The 19,487-nt window shown below is 42.5% G+C and overlaps 1 protein-coding gene across 2 annotated transcripts in view; it reads right to left on the bottom strand.

The window, feature by feature from the left end:
• The window catches only part of LRRC32 (leucine rich repeat containing 32), a 72,150-nt gene extending 66,004 nt beyond the window's left edge, over positions 1-6,146 (bottom strand). For both annotated transcript variants that reach the window (XM_077451427.1, XM_077451428.1), the window contains exon 1: positions 6,000-6,146. The gene's annotated coding sequence lies outside the window, so the exon portion shown is untranslated. The remainder of the gene's footprint in view (positions 1-5,999) is intronic.
• Positions 6,147-19,487: the final 13,341 nt, after the last annotated feature.

Here is a 19,487-nt window from a genome sequence, read left to right as displayed (position 1 = left end):
AGAAAACACCCAGTACAGAGAAGCAGAATTATTTTGTAACTGAAGTTCGGCAACACATAACAGGGAAGGCAACCCAACCAGGAGAACTCACAGCATATTACAGCAGTGTGTCAGTAGAATGAATGAATGAATGAATGAAATACTTATATAGCGCACAATGCGAACTGAATCGCCTCTAGAAGAAGGCCTCAGGTGTGTTGACACTGACAGCATCTGTCTTGAGGGGTGGAATGTGGCCTGGCCAGTCCATACCCTAATGGGGAGGCTTCCAGAATGATGGCATGTGCCTGCGCTTTCCCTTCTCCTTTGGAACCTCTCCCTGACACTCAGCATTTATCCCTGCCAGATGGATAACCTGTCCCTAGTCTAGTCACACACAAAATGAAAGCCAAACTTGGAAACCAGGGTCTTAAATAGTCTCTGCCTGACCCAAGATGGCCACCAAAGCCACGTGGGGTGCCAGCATCCAATCGGATGCTGCCTCTATGATGGAACATAGAGGGTTAAAGACAAGGGAAGTTTACATGGGATTTCTTTTGCCTTGGCTATAATAGATTAAGCAACTTGAGTTACAAACGACACACTTTTTTTCCCCCTTTTCCCCCCTGGGAAGTCTTGAATACTGGCAAGATACGCAGTTCATCCAGCATTGTTCATCGCTTTTCTTTTTAAACTGTGAGATACATTCAACTGCTAGTACACTAGGTTATGTAAGTACTAATTGGAATTTATTTTGTCTTTAACCCTCTATGTTCCATCATTTGCCTGTTCTAATACCTTGTTATCTGTTCTTTAATAGAATTATACTCTATGTTGCATTTATAACCCTGAAGAAGGAGACTATTTTCAGCTCCGAAACGCGTAGGCTGATCGCCTTTAGAGCTGATGATGTATAGCTATGCGTTTTGTTATTATCATTGCTACAAACTCTTATGATATGTATCTACTTTATATTTGTATGTGATTTTATACATATTCAATAAAGAAAGTCAATTGTTGTTGATTTGTCATTTTTGATTGTACGTGCCAGTAAAGTCCACCATTAGGGGGTCCTTTTGATGTAGTTGCATGATTGGATGTGGTACAACTACCTTACACAGTTCTGCCGAACTACATCATTGTCCATTAGCACTCTGTTCCATTTTGGTGTAACCTGCTTCACTCCCAGATCCATCTCCCAAGTTTTACCAACCAATAAATTCACAAAAAAAGACACCCATAACTGTTTAGTGAGCCAAAATGATTAGTTGGCTGGACTGGCTGTCCTGCACTGACTACAGAAAGGACCTGTGTGCATCTACAGCAGCTCCTGCGGGGGTAGCGCTATAATAATAATAACAAAACACTTTCAATGGTATATTTACAGATCAAAAGGGAGCAAATAAAAGAAGTTCATTGTGGTTTACGTACCCTTCAAACCACCCAGAGCAGAGAGAAATGCGGTCAACTTAATTGCTGGTGGAGCACCAAAAGATACATTTTAGCCTTTCCAAAAACATCAGGAACATCATGCTTGCCCTTATTAAACAGTTATAATAAAACACTTTCAATGGTATATTTAACAGACCGAAAAGGAGTAATTAAGAGAAGTTAGGGTTTATTTGTGCTCTAAAGGTAAATTGTAGTCATTTCAAGTTGTTGGTGGTCAAACTGGTTACCAAACACAAAGAATTACCGCTCTAAGGTAATGACTTCTCCCAAAACAGCTGTCTCCACAATCCCACAGGGTGCTGGCTCTGTTTGCAACAGGAACTGAAGTAGAAAAGATGTAGCTGGATAGCCGCACTCCGAATTATTCAACTTTATTTCAAAAATGTAATTAAAATCATAGCATCTAGGCTGGTAAACAGACTAACTGCACAGCTGCTGACATGTTTCACACCGAACACGGTGCTTAGTCATAGCTAATGAGCAGAATATACATACAGAGCTATATACACACACACAAGCAATTAGACAAATGAATAAAATAAGTGTATGACAAGATAGCACTTAAGGAAATACATGTGAACATCCAAAGTCTGAAGATTAACATTTTTCCTTTTTATCCATTTAAATGTTAATCTTCAGACTTTGGATGTTCACAGGTGTTTCCTTAAGTGCTATCTTGTCATACACTTATTTTATTCATTTGTCTAATTGCTTGTGTGTGTGTATATAGCTCTGTATGTATATTCTGCTCATTAGCTATGACTAAGCACCGTGTTCGGTGTGAAACATGTCAGCAGCTGTGCAGTTAGTCTGTTTACCAGCCTAGATGCTATGATTTTAATTACATTTTTGAAATAAAGTTGAATAATTCGGAGTGCGGCTATCCAGCTACATCTTTTCTACTTTGGTTACCAAACACAGATGCCTGAAGGCACTGCACACAGGGGACTGATCTGATTGTAAGGGTGCCTGAGACCCAAACAGGCAGTTGGAGGCCAGTGGGACAACTTTCTTATTATGGAAGGCCATTGGACGAAAGTGCCCACATCTCTCTCTGGACATGAAGATAGATGTGTCCCAGGGTCAGCAGTTACCCTATTGTTGGGCAGTTTTGTTGAGCACTTGCTTAATCCAAATTAAAGTCCCTTTAACCACAAGCTTTATGATGTCCAGAGGTGTGTCCTTCTCAAGGATGCTTCGTCAAAAACCCTAGGTTTAGGATTAAAGTAGAGACTGTCTCTGAATATGAGTACAACCTGTGTGTCACATTTGAGGTTAATGCAGAGAATTAACACTATGTGATGGTAGTAATTAGTGATGGATACATCTTCCTCATTATATCATGCTGGTGATTGGTCCATCTTTTTAACTATATCATGCTGGCGATAAGTCAATCTTTCTACAGTATCATTCTGATGATTGGCCCATCTTTCTCACCAGAGTCAGCTGGTGCTCCATTTTTTGGGGGGGGGGGGGGGCGGAAAACAAACCAACCACCCCCCTCCTGACCCAGTTCAGTCAGTCGATCAATCAGACACCCCCGACGCTTGGTTGATCGAGGAACAAACCCCCCCCATCACTTCCCCGTCCACCCACCAGCCCCGCACTTACCCCATCCAGGTCACCCCACAATAGGGATAAAACTTTTTCGCAAAAGGGAGTTTAGCAAGACTCGTGGCCACTACGTAGAGGGTTATTTACTGTAAGAGCGGCAAGGATGTGGAATTCCCTTCCACAGGCGGTGGTCTCAGTGAGGGACATTGAAAGTTTCAAGAAACTATTAGATAAGCACCTGAGCGACCGCAACATACAGGGATATGCAATGTAATACTGACATATAATCACACACATAGGTTTGACTTAATGGACTTTTTTCAAACTCACCTACTATGTAACTATATACTATGTAAGGTCGCGGGCAGCTTCCCCCTGTGTGTCCTCCTCGGCACCTTCCCCCCTGCTTCTGCTCCTGGCCAATATGGTTGCTTCTCCCTTGTGGCCGGTGCCCTGCATGTAGATTAGGGGTTGGGCGCATGGATTAGGGGGGTAGCGCCCCTAATGAAATGACCGCAACAGTTCCCCACTATGTCATGCTGGTGATGGATCCATCTTCCTTGCTATATCATATTGGTGAGTGATTCATATTCCCTACTATATCATGTTGGCAATGGGGCCATCCTCCTCCTATAACAAGCTGGTGATCAGTCCGTTTTCCCTACTATATCATGTTGGTGATTGGTCCATTTTTCCTACTATATCATGCTGGTGATGGGTCCATCTTTCCTACTATACCATGCTGGTGTTTGGTCCATCCTTCCCACTATGTAATGCTGATGATGGATCCATCTCATCTTCCTCACTATATCATGCTGGTGGTGGGTCTATCTCATCCACTATATCATATTTATGATGGATCCATCTTCCCTACAATATCACGTTGGTGATGGGTCCATCTTGCTATAATATTATGCTGGCAATGGGTCCATGTTCCCACTATATCATGTTGGTGATGGGTCCATCTGTCTACTATAACATGTCAGTGATGGGTCAATCCTCCCCACTATATCATGCTGGTGATGGGCCATCTTCCCCACTATATCATGCTGGTGATGGGCCATCTTCCCCACTATATCATGCTGGTGATGGGTCCATCCTCCTTATTATATACTGGTGACAGGTCCATCCTTTCCACTATATCATGCTGGTAAACAGCTTAGCTCATGTGGCAGTAGAAGAACATTCCTATAGAACATGGGGATCTATACCTTTAAATTACCCATAGACCTTTAATGTAACCCTATCTTCTACAGAGCCTACTACCAATTGTTGGAAAGATTACATCAATTTTTGAGCAGTAAGAACTGGAAGTTCTAGTTTTTAGACAAGTAATGCCACAGATTAGAACTTTGCAGTGTGGAGGAACAAGGGAAAACACAATCCGAGATCTATCAAGAATGATGAAAGGAACAAAAATGACAGTTCCTGGTAGAGGAACACCAATAAATTTGCAGTATCTACACCCAACATCTATATCCGCTTAAGGGTTTCTCTTTCTAAACAACACTTTTCTAATTTATCGTAAATATTCAGAGTACTGAAAAATAATTGTATTATTCATTCTTGTTTTTCGAATTCTGGACTGGTTTTGTAGCCGGTCACTCCTTAGCACCTGAGTTAGAAGTTCAAAAAATTAGCTTGGCCAGAATTTTTGCTTTAAAGCTAATCAGCAGACAGAGATTTCACAATTGGTGGCCAACTTTTCCCACTTTCCAAGAATACGCACATGACCATGGATGAATATATCAAAAGGGGTTTGCAAGGTAGACCAAGTTTACATGTGTATTGTACATGGCCAATTCTATCTATCTATCTATCTATCTATCTATCTATCTATCTATCTATCTATCTATCTATCTATCTATCTATCTATCTATCTAGCTATCTATTTATCGATCTGTCTATCTATGATTATTACTAAGTAACAGTAATTCTATAGGTTTCATTTGGAAGAACTTCCTGTGATATATAGCCCTACAGCATGTCTATCTATCTATCTATCTATCTATCTATCTATCTATCTATCTATCTATCTATCTATCAGATAGAAGAAATTGAAGACATAGGAATTTGAAGAATTTGGAAGAACTTGAAGACATACTAGAATTTATAGCTCTGCCTTCTATCTATCTATCTATCTATCTATCTATCTATCTATCTATCTATCTATCTATCTATCTATCTATCTATTCATCACTATTAAGAGTAACTATGCATCCATGACTTTCGTTTGGAAGATTTTGAAGCCATACTAGAATTCATAGTTCTGCCTTTATCTATCTATCTATCTATCTATCTATCTATCTATCTATCTATCTATCTATCTTTCACCATTATGAAAGATAGAAGTACTTGAAGACATAGGAATTTGAAGAATTTGGAAGAACTTGAAGACATGCTAGAATTTATAGTTCTGCCTTATCTATCTGTCTATGTATCTATGTATCCATATATCTATCTATCTATCTAATTGCATTATTACAAAGTAGCTCTAAATCCATGGCTTTCATTTGAGAGAATTTGAAGACATGCTGGAATTTGTAGTTGAATTTTGATATATATATATATATATATATATATATATATATATATATATATATATATATATATATACATATATATATACATATATGTATATCTATATATATATCTATAAATGTATCTATCTATCTATCTATCTATCTATATATATATGATATTTCTTGCATTCTAGAATCATTTGGATTATCTCCCCGGATCATAGCAGAACACAAATATTTACAGTAGTAATGCGTTTTTCCCACGCGCCTTTCCCCTCAATATCTACAGCAGCACCAACTGCAAATAAAACAGCAAAAATGCCACTGACAGATCAATTCAAACCAACAGAACATTCTTACTGGTAAGGATCAAGGATTGGACAATGTATCACTTCATACAGTCCAGCTGCAGGTTTTAGTCCTGATGAAATTTAAAGCTCAGATTATTTCCCCCCTCTGCATGTCATGAAAGAAATAGCTTTGCCTTGTTACCTTATCTAAAGTAGGAGTTGGCTGGGTCCCTTGCTTTGGTATGGAATAATTTTTGACGTTTCTTGGAGTCACTCATCACTGTGGCTGCAGTTCCGAAGTGGGAAGCCGTGACTGGAAAGTTTGCAAACTGAACAGGAACTAAGACATTTTAAGGGAAATATCCTGATATCCTTATATGGGACTCTGCCTGCTTTAATTTATGTTAACTGCAGGATGGGAGCCAGGTCTTAGTGCTAGCAGTGTTATTAGACTCATAGGGGTTAGGGGGTGTTATGCAAATGAGCAATTTAGGACTGCTACCTCCCCCAAAAATTACAATATTCCTATGACATGGATAATTCTATCTATCTATCTATCTATCTATCTATCTATCTATCTATCTATCTATCTATCTATCTATCTATCTATCTATCTATCTATCTATCTATCTATCTATCTCTCTATCTATCTCATTACATTATATATATATATATATATATATATATATATATATATATATATACACACACTATCTCACAAAAGTGAGTACACCCCTCACATTTTTGTAAATATTTTATTCTATCTTTTCATGTGACAACACTGAAGAAATGACACTTTGCTACAATGTAAAGTAGTGAGTGTACAGCTTGTATAACAGTGTACATTTGCTGTCCCCTCAAAATAACTCAACACACAGCCATTAATGTCTAAACCGTTGGCAACAAAAATGAGTACACCCCTAAGTGAAAATGTCCACATTGGGCCCAAAGTGTCAATATTTTGTGTGTCCACCATTAACATTATTTTCCAGGCAGTAGTCGTCTTGGAGGTGTGTTTGGGGTCGTTATCATGTTGGAATACTGCCCTGCGGCTCAGTCTCCAGTCTCACGCTCTGCTTCAGTATGTTACAGTATATATATATATATATATATATATATATATATATATATATATATATAATGTAATGAGATAGATAGATAGAATTGTCCATGTTATAGGATTATTGTAATTTTTGAGGGAGGTAGCAATCCTAAATCATGTGCGTGTAAAGGCACTACTTTTGGTAGTATAGTGTATATATATATATATATATATATATAAAACGTATATATATTCTTATAATATTTATAATATAATATAATAACACAATTGAGTTGTGTGCCATATAACAATATATAATATAATATTATTATTATTTACATCCTGTATAATAATATAATATTTATAATATATTAACGCAATTGAATTGTGTGGCTGCTACTGCAATAGGGAAAACTTTTATTTTACAGTACAGTAGAGCCTAATGTCCAACACAGATGAACCTGTCGAAATTCGCTTAGTGGTTGGCCTGGTAAGTCCCCTTCCACCTGTGAAAACCTGAGCTGGAGGGAAATTGTTGTCCGTGGACAGAGCTGACTGTGCAAATTCAATAGCCGCAGCAGAAATTCCACACTGTAAAGAAATCGATTTGTGTATGTCCAGCTTTACACTTCGGAAGGGAGATTGTTACTTTCATCCACACCTCCACCAATCACAGAATGCCATGTCTTCTTTAATATAATTGCTAGATGTTTTCTGAATGAGGATGTGCAGTGTCCCTTTACCATCTATGTACTCCAGCCAGAAGTGATAAGCTGGCCATACGCTGTACGAATTCTAACTGGTTCCTGTTGCGTCCCCCTATGCGATAGAAATACATTTAATTGTAAAAGAAAAAGCGGAAAAAAACAAACAAAGTAACATATAGAAAAGAAAAAGCCCCAAAATTTTTTTTTTAAAGTCTTCCACCCCCCACTTACAAGCACATAAGAACGTAAACTCACGCAGCTGGTGAGCCTACATACAAAAACATTTGTGCTACACATGTTACATAATGCTGTGAATGTTGGAGAGACAGCAATATTTTTTTTTAAGTGATGCCTATGGATAAATTTGGGTACCAAAGTTTGTCGCCGTTGCACAATTTTAAGATTTGGCATGCTTGGTATGTATTTACTCTTCGCATCTTTTATAGTTTACCAAAATTGGCTAATATATTGTGTTTGTGTGCACTAAAATTACATTTAGTGTATTTATTTTACTGAAAAATTGTGTTTGATAAATATAATGTGGCATAGAAAAACTACAATTACCACCATTTTATTCTGTTGGGCTTTTGCTTTCAGAAAAAAAATTTAAGGTTTTGGTGTCTTAACTTATCTTTAGGCCTAAAATACGTGTGCAAAAAAGCGTGCAAAAGAAAAAAAAGAAAAAATGACTCTGATAGAAAAGTGGCAAGGTTAGGTTAGATTAAGTCAGCAGGGGTCTTTTAACATTGTTAAATCATAAACAAGCATATGACTAATTCAGCAATGTATTGTCACCAAAATGAAAGCTGTGGGGGCATATGTAGTAATGGACAAAAAAATTAGTGTGGGATTCCCCTCCTTAATATTGCACTCAGACCCTTATTCAGGCATGTAGCCTAGATGGCAAGGATAGGGAAGGCAGTGAATATGCACAACCCCCTACTTTCTGTACCATACCAGGCCATATGCTTTCAACATTGGGGGGTACTTGGCAAGAGGCTGGGGGTAGCGCAGACTCGTCCCCTACAAAACATTCTCATGCCAGTATTGAGTGACAAATAGGGGGCTCTTTCTCTCTCCTCTGTGTGCCCTAAAATAGAGGTCTAGATAAAAGGAAAATAGAATGGGGGCTTATGGTGGAATCTGGAAGCCCCCTTTATATTAATAAAATTAACCGATACCCCCACCCCCCCAGGGGAATGAGTACAGAAGTGCATTAGTAACTCCTAGGGGTTGATTTTCTAAAGGCAAATAGACTGTGCACTCTGCAAGTGCAGTTTCTCCAGAGCTTAGTAAATGAGGTAAGGCTTTACTTTGCAAAGAATACTCAATCACGTGCAAAGAAGATAAAAAAAAACATTTTTTTCCTGCACATGATTGGATGATGGAAGTCAGCAGAGTTTCTGCTACTTTACTAAGCTCTGAAGCAACTGCACTTTGCAAGTGCACAGTCTTTCTTGACTTTAGTAAATCAACCCCTAACTCTTTCCTACAAAGAGTTAAATGTAAAAATCTCCAATACCCATTTAAAAAAATCCTTTAATAAATATAAAACACAGACATACATTATGCTTACCCATCCTTACAATAAAGGTTATTGTTGTCCTCAGAAGTAAATCCAGCACCAAGCAATACCAAGCAGGTGCCAATGATTATCAATTTCATATGTAGGTTAACCGCTTGAGATCCGCGCTATAGCCGAATGATGGCTACAGCGCGGACCTGCTTTGCCGGGACTACATCTATTGACGTCGTCCCCTTACCACGTGATCAGCTGTCAGCCAATGACAGCTGATCATGTGACACAACAGAGCCAGTAATCGGCTATTGTTCCTCCTCGCGCTGACAGCGTTAGGAGAAAAAAAAAGCCAATCACTGGTGGCCGTGATCGGGACATCAGTCCCGATCACGGCCAGCTTATTAGTGCCCACCTGCCCCCTGCCAGTGCCACCCAAATAATAAAAAAGTGCCCCCATCAGTGCCACCCTTCAGTGCCCACAGTGCCACCCATCAGTGTCCACAGTGCCACCCATCAGTGCCCACAATCTGCCTCAACAACAGTGCTGCACCCTAGTGCCACATATCCGTGCCCATCAGTGTCATCTACCAGTGCCCATCAGTGCTGCCCATCAGTGCCCAGCAGTGCCACCTATCAGAGCCACCTATCAGTGCCACCTATCAGTGCCCATCAGTCCCATCTATCAGTGGTACCTATCAGTGCCCCTTAGTGCCACCCACCCGTGCCACCCATCAGTGCCACCCATCAGTGCCATCTTATCTGTGCCCATCTTTGCCCATCAGTGCCGCCTTATCTGTGCCCATCAGTACTGCCTTATCTGTGCCTATCGGTGCCACCTTATCTGTGCCTATTAGTGCCGCCTTAACTGTGCTTATCAGTGCCTACCAGTGCAGCCTATCAGTGCCCACCAGTGCAGCCTATCAGTGCCCACCAGTGCCGTCTCATCAGCGCATTTCAATGAAGGAGAAAAATTACCTGTTTGCAAAATTTTATAACAAACTATTAAACATGATTTTTAATTTTTTTTTTATTTTGCATCTTTTTTTGTTTGTTTAGCAAAAAATAAAACTCCCAGCTGGAATTAAATACCACCAAAAGAAAGCTCTATTTGTGGGAAAAAAATAATAAAAATTTCATTTGGGTACAGTGTTGTATGGCCGCACAATTGTCATTCAAAGTGCATCAGCACTGAAAGCCGAAAATTGGTCTGGGCAGGAGGGGGGTTTAAGTGCCCAGTAAGCAAGTGGTTAAAGCACAGTCACAGAAACAGCTGTGTAGAAGGCATAAAACTGGGTGAGGAACAGCCAAAATCTGCTAATAAGGCTCCTTTCACACTGGAGGCATTTTTCAGGCACTTTAGCGCCAAAAATAGCATCTGAAAAAAGCCTCAGCTGCAATCCCAGTGTGAAAGCCCAAGTGCTTTCACACTGGGGGCACTGCTCTGGCAGGGCATCACAAAAAGTCCTGCAAGCAGCTTCTTTGCTGCGCCCCTGTATAAAGCGCCTCTGCCCAATGAAATCAATGGGCAGCTCTGCCGAACCACTGGTTAAGCACCACTGCAGTGGTGCTTTGCGGGTGGTTTTAACCCTTTTTTGGCTGCTAGCGGGGGTAAAAGCACCCCGCTAGTGCCCGAAAAGTGCTGCAAAAACGACGGTAAATCACCTCTAAAAATAGCGGTGCTTTACCGCCGATGCATGGGCGCTGGCAGTGTGAAAGTGCCCTAAGGTAAGTTTATGGAAGACAGTTTAATATCACAGGTCATACACCATGGAAAGACTGAGTACAGCAATGAGACACATGGTAGTTATACTGCATCAGCAAAGTCTCTCTCTCAGGCAAAAAAATACTTAGCAGACTGGGGTTTCAAGATGTGCTGTTCAAGCTCTTTTGAAGAAACACAAAGAAGCGGACAACGTTGAGGACTGTAGACGCGGTGGTCAGCCAAGGAAACTTAAAGAGGAAGTAAACCCTGATGAGTTTACTTCCTCTTTCATTCCCTGCAAAGGCAAAGCATAATGGACTACTATGCATCGCATAGTAGTCCATTATGTGTCACTTACCTGACACAGGAGCCAGCGAAGTCGCCGCTGTCCCCTGTAGTCCGCCGCATCCATCTTGTTGGTGGGGTCTCGCAGCTCCGCCGCTGTCATTCGGCGAAGCCGCAATGACGTCACTCCCGCGCATGCGCACGGGAGCCGACACGCGCGGCAGCTCCGTCGCTGAGAATGCCGCGCTCAGTGCATGCGCCGTAGACAGCGGTGCCCGTTTTCAGGCAAATATCTCCTAAACCATATAGGTTTAGGAGATATTTCTTGGACCTACAGGTAAGCCTTAATCTAGGCTTACCTGTAGGTCAAAGTGGTTTGTAAGGGTTTACAACCATTTTAATACAGCAAATGAAAGATTCATCATGCTTACTTCGCTTTCACATTGGAAGAAGTCCAGCAGTGCTATCAGCACAGAACTGGTGGAGACCAGTGGGACCCAGGTATACCCATCTACTGTCCGGAGAAATCTGGCCAAAAGTGGTCTTCATGGAAGAAATTCTGTCAAAAAGCCACACCTTTAGGCTGGGTTCACAGCAGGAGTCTGGTGAGTCTACATTCACCGTTTCAGGTCCCATTTCGGTCTAAATTTTGGGCTGAATTTGTACCTGAAACAGACCAAAAGACGCAGAGGACTGTGCAAAACACATTTGAGCCGCTCTGAAGATCAGCTCCATAGGGAGCCGGTCACAATGCGAATTGGATACAGGGTAACGCTGCATCCAATTCGAATTAGTGTGAACCCACCCTCAATGTGGAAAGAAGGTTAAATTACTCAACTATGCACAAAAACATAGGAACTGGGGTACAGAAAAAAGGCAGGAGGTGCTCTGGGCTGATGAGTCAAAATGTGAAATATCTGACTGTAGCAGGAAGAAGTTTGTTGGTGAAGGTCTGGGGAGTGGTACAATAATGAGTGTCTGCAACAGTGAAGCATGGTGGAGGTTCCTTGCAAGTTTGGGGCTGCATTTATACAAATGGAGTTGGAGATTTGGTCAGGATCAATGATGTCCTCAATGCTGAGAAATACAGGCAGATACTTACCCATCATGCCATACCATCAGAGAGGCGTGCGATTGGCCCCAAATGTATTCTGCAGACCCCAAAGATACAGCCAATGTCATTAAGAACCATCTTCAGTGTAAAGAAGAACAAGGAGTCCTCAAAGCGATAATTTGGCCCCCACAGAGCCCTGACCTCAACATCATGGAGTCTGTCTGGGATTACATAAAGAGACAGAAGGATTTGAGACAGCCAACATCCACAGAGGATCTGTGCTTAGTTCTCCAAGATGTTTGGAGCTTCCTTTAAAAACTGTGTGTAATGCCGCGTACACACGTAGCGGACTATCGGCGGACTTAGTCTGGCGGACTTCCCGTTCGGGCTGTCCGCCGGACTTCCTGAACGAGCTACTTGCCCACACACGGCACTTTTTCAGCGGACTAATACGGCGTACTAAGTCCGCCGAACTATCCGCTGTACTTTTGAAATTAACGGACTCGCCCACACACGCGGAGGAAAGTCCACTCATTTTGAGCACGTCTCCAGGTAGCGGGAACCAGCGAAGGAGGTGTCGCTGACCCCGTCACCTGGTATGGACTTAAAGGGGAACCCCCACCCCAAAGCACCTTGTCCCCATGTTGATGAGGACAAGGGCCTCTTCCCGACAACTCTGGCAGTTGGTTGTCGGAGTCTGCGGGCGGGGGGCTTATCGGAATCCGGGAGCCTCCTTTAATAAGGGGGCCCCGGGTACCGGCCCCCCATCCTATGTGAATGAGTATGGGGTACAATGGGGTACCTGTAAAAAAAAAAAGTTAAAAAAACACAACACACAAGGGTTAAAATAGTTTATTGCACAGCTCCGGGGGTCTTCTGGGGTCTTCTCACCGGACTCCTCCGCTATCTTCTGCTAGCTCTTTTGCTAGCGGAAGAGCCCGGCTTTCTTCTTCGCCACCACCCTCTTCTTCCGACTTTGGGGGTCTTGTCCCCCTCTTCGGTTCTTCTTGCCGAGCCACCGCGCCTTCTTCTAGCTCTTTTACAGGTGGTGGCCCGGTCTTCTGTCGCTGCTGTCGCCGTCTTCTGTTCTTCTCTTCAGATGTTGGCTCGTCGCTGCCTCCGCTCACAATGGCAGGGACGCAGCGCGCGGCGACTTATATAGGGACATCGCCCGATGATGTCCCCGCCCATTATGATGTCACAGTCCCAGCATCCTCCTCAGTGTTTTTGTAGTTAGACTTTTTTTTAAAAGAGTTTGTAGTCAGATTTTAAAGCGGCAATAAACTACAGAGGTTGTAAATAAAAAAGGGACACCTGCAAGGCAATGGCATAATGTGCTAGTATGCACCCCACACTAGCACATTATGAAATACTCACTTTGGAACAAAGCCCTTCAGTGCTGTACTGACACCGCTGAGAGGGCTGACATCTTCCCCCGGTCTTTCTTCCGGGTTTGCTCGGTCTGGCTATGTGATTGGCCAGAACCCTTGGTTCTGGCACAGAGCTCTGAAGGTCTGGCAAGGTATGCCGGACCTTCAGAGCCCATATGCGGTGGTGTAACTGGCTGCATCCAGGGTGAATATCTCCTAAACAGTGCATGTTTAGGAGATATTCATTTTACATAAAGGTAATCCTTATTATAGCCTTACCTTTAGGTAAAAATGACCAAGCAGTTTTTAACTACCGCTTCAATAATGCAGTCAGAGGTCTTTATCTTGCTGGAGAATTATTATTACAGCTAACAAATATTTATATAGTGCTGTCTACTATGGCGTTGTATGAAGGAGCAACACAAGGGGGTGAACAATACCTATAATACACATCCATAAAAATTTTAATTGGCGAATGCAAACATACAGGCGGGGCCATCTTAATAGCATGATGGGCCCCTGGGCAAAGTAATTCCCTAGGGCCCCTACCAGCCTGCCCCGATTTACACACCTACTCTCAAGAATGAAAGTATAAATAGTTGATAGAATTAAACATATATTTATTAGTATTTCAAATAAAATCCTAGCCATCCTGGGACAGCTTAGTAAAAAGTGTTTCTGTCCCAGCCAATCCATGACAGTTGGCAAGTATGATGTAATTCAAGATTATCATGGACCCCCCCCCCCCATGCACCTAGGACCCCTGGGCAGCGCCAGGGGTGCCCGTGCATTAAGACAGCCCTGCATACAGGAAGCCATACACAGTGATAACAGCAGTGGCGGCCTGTCCACAAGGGGAGCAGGGGACGCCGCCCCCCTAGTTGCCCAAATAAAAGGTTTCTTTGAAGCCTGTCATTTTTTTACAAGCACCTGATTAAAGCCTGAGGCTCTAAGTGGATTGGAAAATGTTGTCCTCGGGGAGCAGAGCACTGAGCCCCAAACCCTCCCACACTCCTTCTCCTCGCTGATTGGCTTGGTAGAATCCTAGGGCACGCCTAGTAAAAGCTCTCATTGGTGGATGGATTTGGGCGGTGCCGAAACACACACACACACTGCTGGACGGGACTGGTTGCAGTGACAGCTGGATTTGTGGAAGAGAAGAATGTGTGGAGCCGGCTGTGTGAGGAGGCCGGTGATCGGTATGTCCAGGGTATTGGTAGTACCGGAGGAACTCGGCTGGCCTCCCCACCCTTTCCCACCTTCATCCCATTCATCTAAGTGACATCACCCTCCGCTCTGAGGGGGATCACCCACAGGGAGCCCCAGGGGTGTGTCCAGGGGTGATGGGCAGTGGTGTCATAGTGCAGCAGCTACTGCAATTTCTCCATCACCATTCATTGCCAGGCCAGTAAGCTGATTTTGGGGTAGTGTCTCGTGAAGTAGGCAGAGAGTCTGGGGGGGATGGGGGGGGGGGAGTGATGCTCCGTTTGTGGGGTGAGTGCGGACCTGGAGGGGTTTGTTTGCTGCCCCTCCAAAAAATGTTTAGCACCAGCCACCACTGGATAACAAGAATCAATAGTAAAGGGAATACTATTCATATAAGCTTACTACTGAACTGGCTGAAATGTGCTAATTGTATGTCCAAGTGGGAGTAAACTTGTGTCTGCCATTTTTATCTACAGGTAAACTTATAATAAAGGTAACATGAATACCTCCTAAACATGCACTGTTTAGGACATATTCTACAGAGCAGCAGCCGGTGATGTCACCGATGCATTCGCTCTGAAGGAATGGCATACCATGCTGTTCCTTCAGAGATCTGGGTCGCAAAAAGTGACTCCCGTGCGCATGCGTGGGAATGACGTCATCGCAGCTTGACCAGCCAGAGTCTGCGAACCCGGAAGGAAGACTGGGTGAAGGTGGAAGCACTGTCACTGCTTGAGGGCTGTGTTTTAAAGTAAGTCTCTCATAATGTGCTAGTATGTGATGAATACTAGCACATTATGATGACATTGACTTGCTGGGCGAATATATATTTTTTTTCAGCAAAGTTGATTACCGCTTTAAATGAATAAGTAAGTTGTACATGAAGCAACAGTGTGTGGAGTTAGATATTGGAGAAGCGGTGCTGGATCTACAGGAGAAAATCTTGGCCACATCGTATTATGCTTACCAGGAAAGGTGAGCAGTATGGATGCTTCTCAAGTTTTTAAAGGTTAAGGTGAACCTCTGTGTAATTTAACAAGTCTGAAGGGATCATTAAATATGAGTGAACATTTTAAAGGTTTGATTAGTTGTGATTTTTTATTTTTTTTTCTAAAATCAGCAAATCTGCAAAATTAGAAATGTCCAAACCAGAAGTATCATCAAAGCTAATGATAATCCAAACCAGGCTCCAAAAAAGTGTGTATTACAGAACGGCAAATGATGCAACTTTGTGCAGAATTCCTTTAGAGGCTTCTGACAGCTGTGTTTGATAAGATAGGAATATAAAACAGCCTGAACTGCTTTCTAATGCTACAAGATTCTCTGAAAAAGAAGGATGGTGCAGGGTGGCATGCACAGTACTTACTAGTAATTACACAGTCAGGCTAATGGTGGCCAGGCAACAGCAAATCAAACATAAGGCAGAAAATGCTTTTGGAGCAGCGTTTGGTTCATTACTCCCAGAAGCCTTTTGGGAATCTGAACTGATAAAAATAACACAAATTGCTTTCTACTTATTTTTTTTTTATATATATATTGTAATTGCATCTGACAATTACAGTATTAAACAGATTAATATTGCCACCTTCAGCCTAAGTGCCACCTGCAGGCTAAAAGCTTATTTTTTCTATGAAGCCTCCTGCCTGCATCTCTCCAATACCTTAGAGAACATTGAAAACTGCCCCAATATGGAAACTTTCTGACTCATGCAAATTAGACACTATATCAGCACCCTTTAAAAACACTGCAGGCATTGCGTGACACATCTGATCTCTGCCTGAGGCCCCCCCAATCCGCAAACCCTGTTTCTGACTTATGGACACCCCTTACTCACTTAATGAGTTTGTGGAAACCCCTAAACGTGGAGACATGGGAGAGGGGCATAATGCGTAAACTGTTGGCGCTATATAAATCCTGTATAATAATAATAATATATAGCTGCAGAGAAATGCTCACCTCTTCACATGCTCACCCCTAACATATCAGTCTACGAAATTGTTTAGAAAGTGCCTTTCTGCGGGTACATGACCCCTGAGTGTATTCTGAAATCCACCCTCATTGCCTGCTTTCAAGGCTGTGTAAAGCGTGATACGCTAATACACATATAGTGGCATTGCCCTTGCTACATAAGTCAGTCTCTGGCCTCTCCAGGAACTATGATTCATGGGAAACTCACCCCAATTCTCAATGATACCCTGTCTAAAATTTTCAAAACGTGGTCTCCATGGCTATAATATAAATGCCATACAGTATGAACTTGGATCAATTCTCTTGCCCTAAAACCACTATCCATAAAACCATATTTGCCATGCATCTTGTTGGGCAAGGCTTCAACTCCATTTGCAGAAATGCAGCCCCAAACTTGCAAGGAACCTCCACCATGCTTCACTGTTGCCTTCAGACCCTCATTATTGTACCTCTCTCCAGCCCTTTGGTGAACAAACTGCCCCCTGGTACAGCCAAATATTTAAAATTTTGACTCATCATTTTTTCTGCACCCCAGTTCCTGTTTTTGTGCATAATTGAGTCGCATAGCATTGTTTCCAAATCTGAGGTATGGCTTTTTGGCTGCAATTCTTCCATGAAGACCACTTCTGCCTAGACTTATCCAGACAGTAGATGGGTGTACCTGGGTCCCACTGGTTTCTGCCAGTTCTGTGCTGGTGGCACTGCTGGACATCTTCCGATGTTGAAGGGACGTAAGCATGACGTGTCTTTCATGTGTTGCATTAAGTTTCCTTGGCTAACCACTGTGTCTACGATCCTCAACGTTGCCTGTTTCTTTGTGCTTCTTCAAAATAGCTTGAACAGCACATCTTGAAACCCAATTCAATTTTGAAATCTTTGCCTGGGAGAGACCTTGCAGATGCAGTATAACTACCTTGTGTCTTGTTGCTGTGCTCAGTTTTGCCATGGTGTATGACCCGTGACATTAAAATGTAATTTCCACAACCTCACCTTTGTAGCAGAGTAGAGTTTGGCTGTTTCCAAGACAGTTTAAAGCCTTCTACACTGCTGTTTCTGTTTTAGTTAAAATGGAAGTAAACCCTTCCAAACAACTTTGACCTACAGGTAAGCCTAGATTAAGGCTTACCTGTAGGTCCAAGTAATATCTCCTAAACCTATATGGTTTAGGAGATATTTGCCCGAAAATTGGCACCGCTGTCTACGGCGCATGCGCCGTAGACAGCGGCGCGCAGGCGCACTAAATGCGGCAAGTCCAAGAATGGATTTGCCTAATTTGTCGACTCCCGTGCGCATGCGCGGGAGTGACGTCATCGCGGCTCCGCCGAATGGCAGCGTCGGAGCTCCGAGACGCGACTCCCGTGCGCATGCGCGGGAGTGACGTCATTGCGGCTTCTCCGCTGTCATTCGTCGGAGCTGCGAGAGACGCCACAACCAAGATGGATGCGGCGGACTACAGGTGACAGCGGCGACTTCGCTGGCTCCTGTGTCAGGTAAGTGACACATAATGAGCTACTATGCGATGCATAGTAGTCCATTATGCTTTACCTTTGCAGGGAAAAAAAGAGGAAGTAAACCCATCAGGGTTTACTTCCTCTTTAATGTGTTAATGTTAATAGTTAATAGTTAATGGTGTGTTTAAACCTACAGTACATATAAAAAAAAGTGATTATCATTAGCCCCTGGTATAATTGGTCAACCCTACACTTGACTCTAATCCTACAAAATCCCTGACTTTGTGCAAGTGTAAGCCCTTGTACACACGGTTGGGCATTCCGACAACAAAATCCGTTGGATTTTGTCCGAAACTGGTGTTGCATACACACGGTCGAATAAAGTTGTCGGAAAATCCGATCGTGCGTAACGTGATGACGTTATTTCGTTACGACGGGACTACGTTCAGGCTAGTAGCCAATAGCTTTGGTCTAAGAATTTGATCTGAGCATGTGTGCCACTTTGTCCGATCGGAATTCTCTACACACAATCGGACAAAGTCTGATCGGATCATGTTGTCGGAAAGTTTTATAGCCCAGCTCTAAAATTTTGGCCGTTGGATATTCCGACGAAAACAGTCCGATGGAGCCCACAACACGGTCCGATCGGACATTTTCCGTCGGAATGTCCGACCGTGTGTACAAGGGCTGTTGGTTTAAAACCAGAGGCTAGTCAAATCATTGCTTTGATTTAGAATGCGCTTTTGTTCTCTCACTTTGCATTTTGTAAAATGATAAAAATAAATAATTAAAATTTGTATTTTTGAAAGCTTTCTTAGGAGTATCGGTAGTACTGGAAGAGCTTGGCTGGCCTGGCCCCCCTCCCCTCTCCCCTTGTATTCTTACTGTGCTAAATATTCTACTTTCTGTATGACTTTAGAAAAGTTAAAAAACGAAGAAATTCCAGAGTATGGGTAAGGCGTATAAATCCTAAATCCTAATCCTAAAATATAAATGTGAGGAAGTGATCAGAGTGAAGGATAGAAGGTCAGGCGAGGGGCAGAGATTAAAGGTTGTGCTTAGTATCATATCTGGAATTTATTGAGGAAATTTATGGAGGATCCAGATTGTAGAAAGCTTTGTGAGTTTGAACTTTGAACTGTATTCTTTGTGTAAGTCATTGCCAAAACAACTCTACTCTGTTTACATTTTGGCCAAGAACGGGTAAGACTCCACTGTGCTGGGTTAGCTATTGGTGGTTAGTAGAGCCAGAAATTATATCATATCGGGAAAGATTCTTTGAGGTAGTTCCTCATGGAATCCTTGTTGGAGGTCATACCATATATTTACTCACAATGACATCCCAGTTACTCAGACTCATTATTCTTTGAGGAGGTCATTGTCCGA

The sequence above is a fragment of the Lithobates pipiens genome, unplaced genomic scaffold, assembly GCF_037356315.1.
Source record: "Lithobates pipiens isolate NorthernLeopardFrog02 unplaced genomic scaffold, aLitPip1_a1.2 Scaffold_23, whole genome shotgun sequence".
Taxonomy (NCBI): domain Eukaryota; kingdom Metazoa; phylum Chordata; class Amphibia; order Anura; family Ranidae; genus Lithobates; species Lithobates pipiens.
Note: the sequence above shows the minus strand (reverse complement) of the source record. Positions and strands in the feature narration are given on the sequence as shown.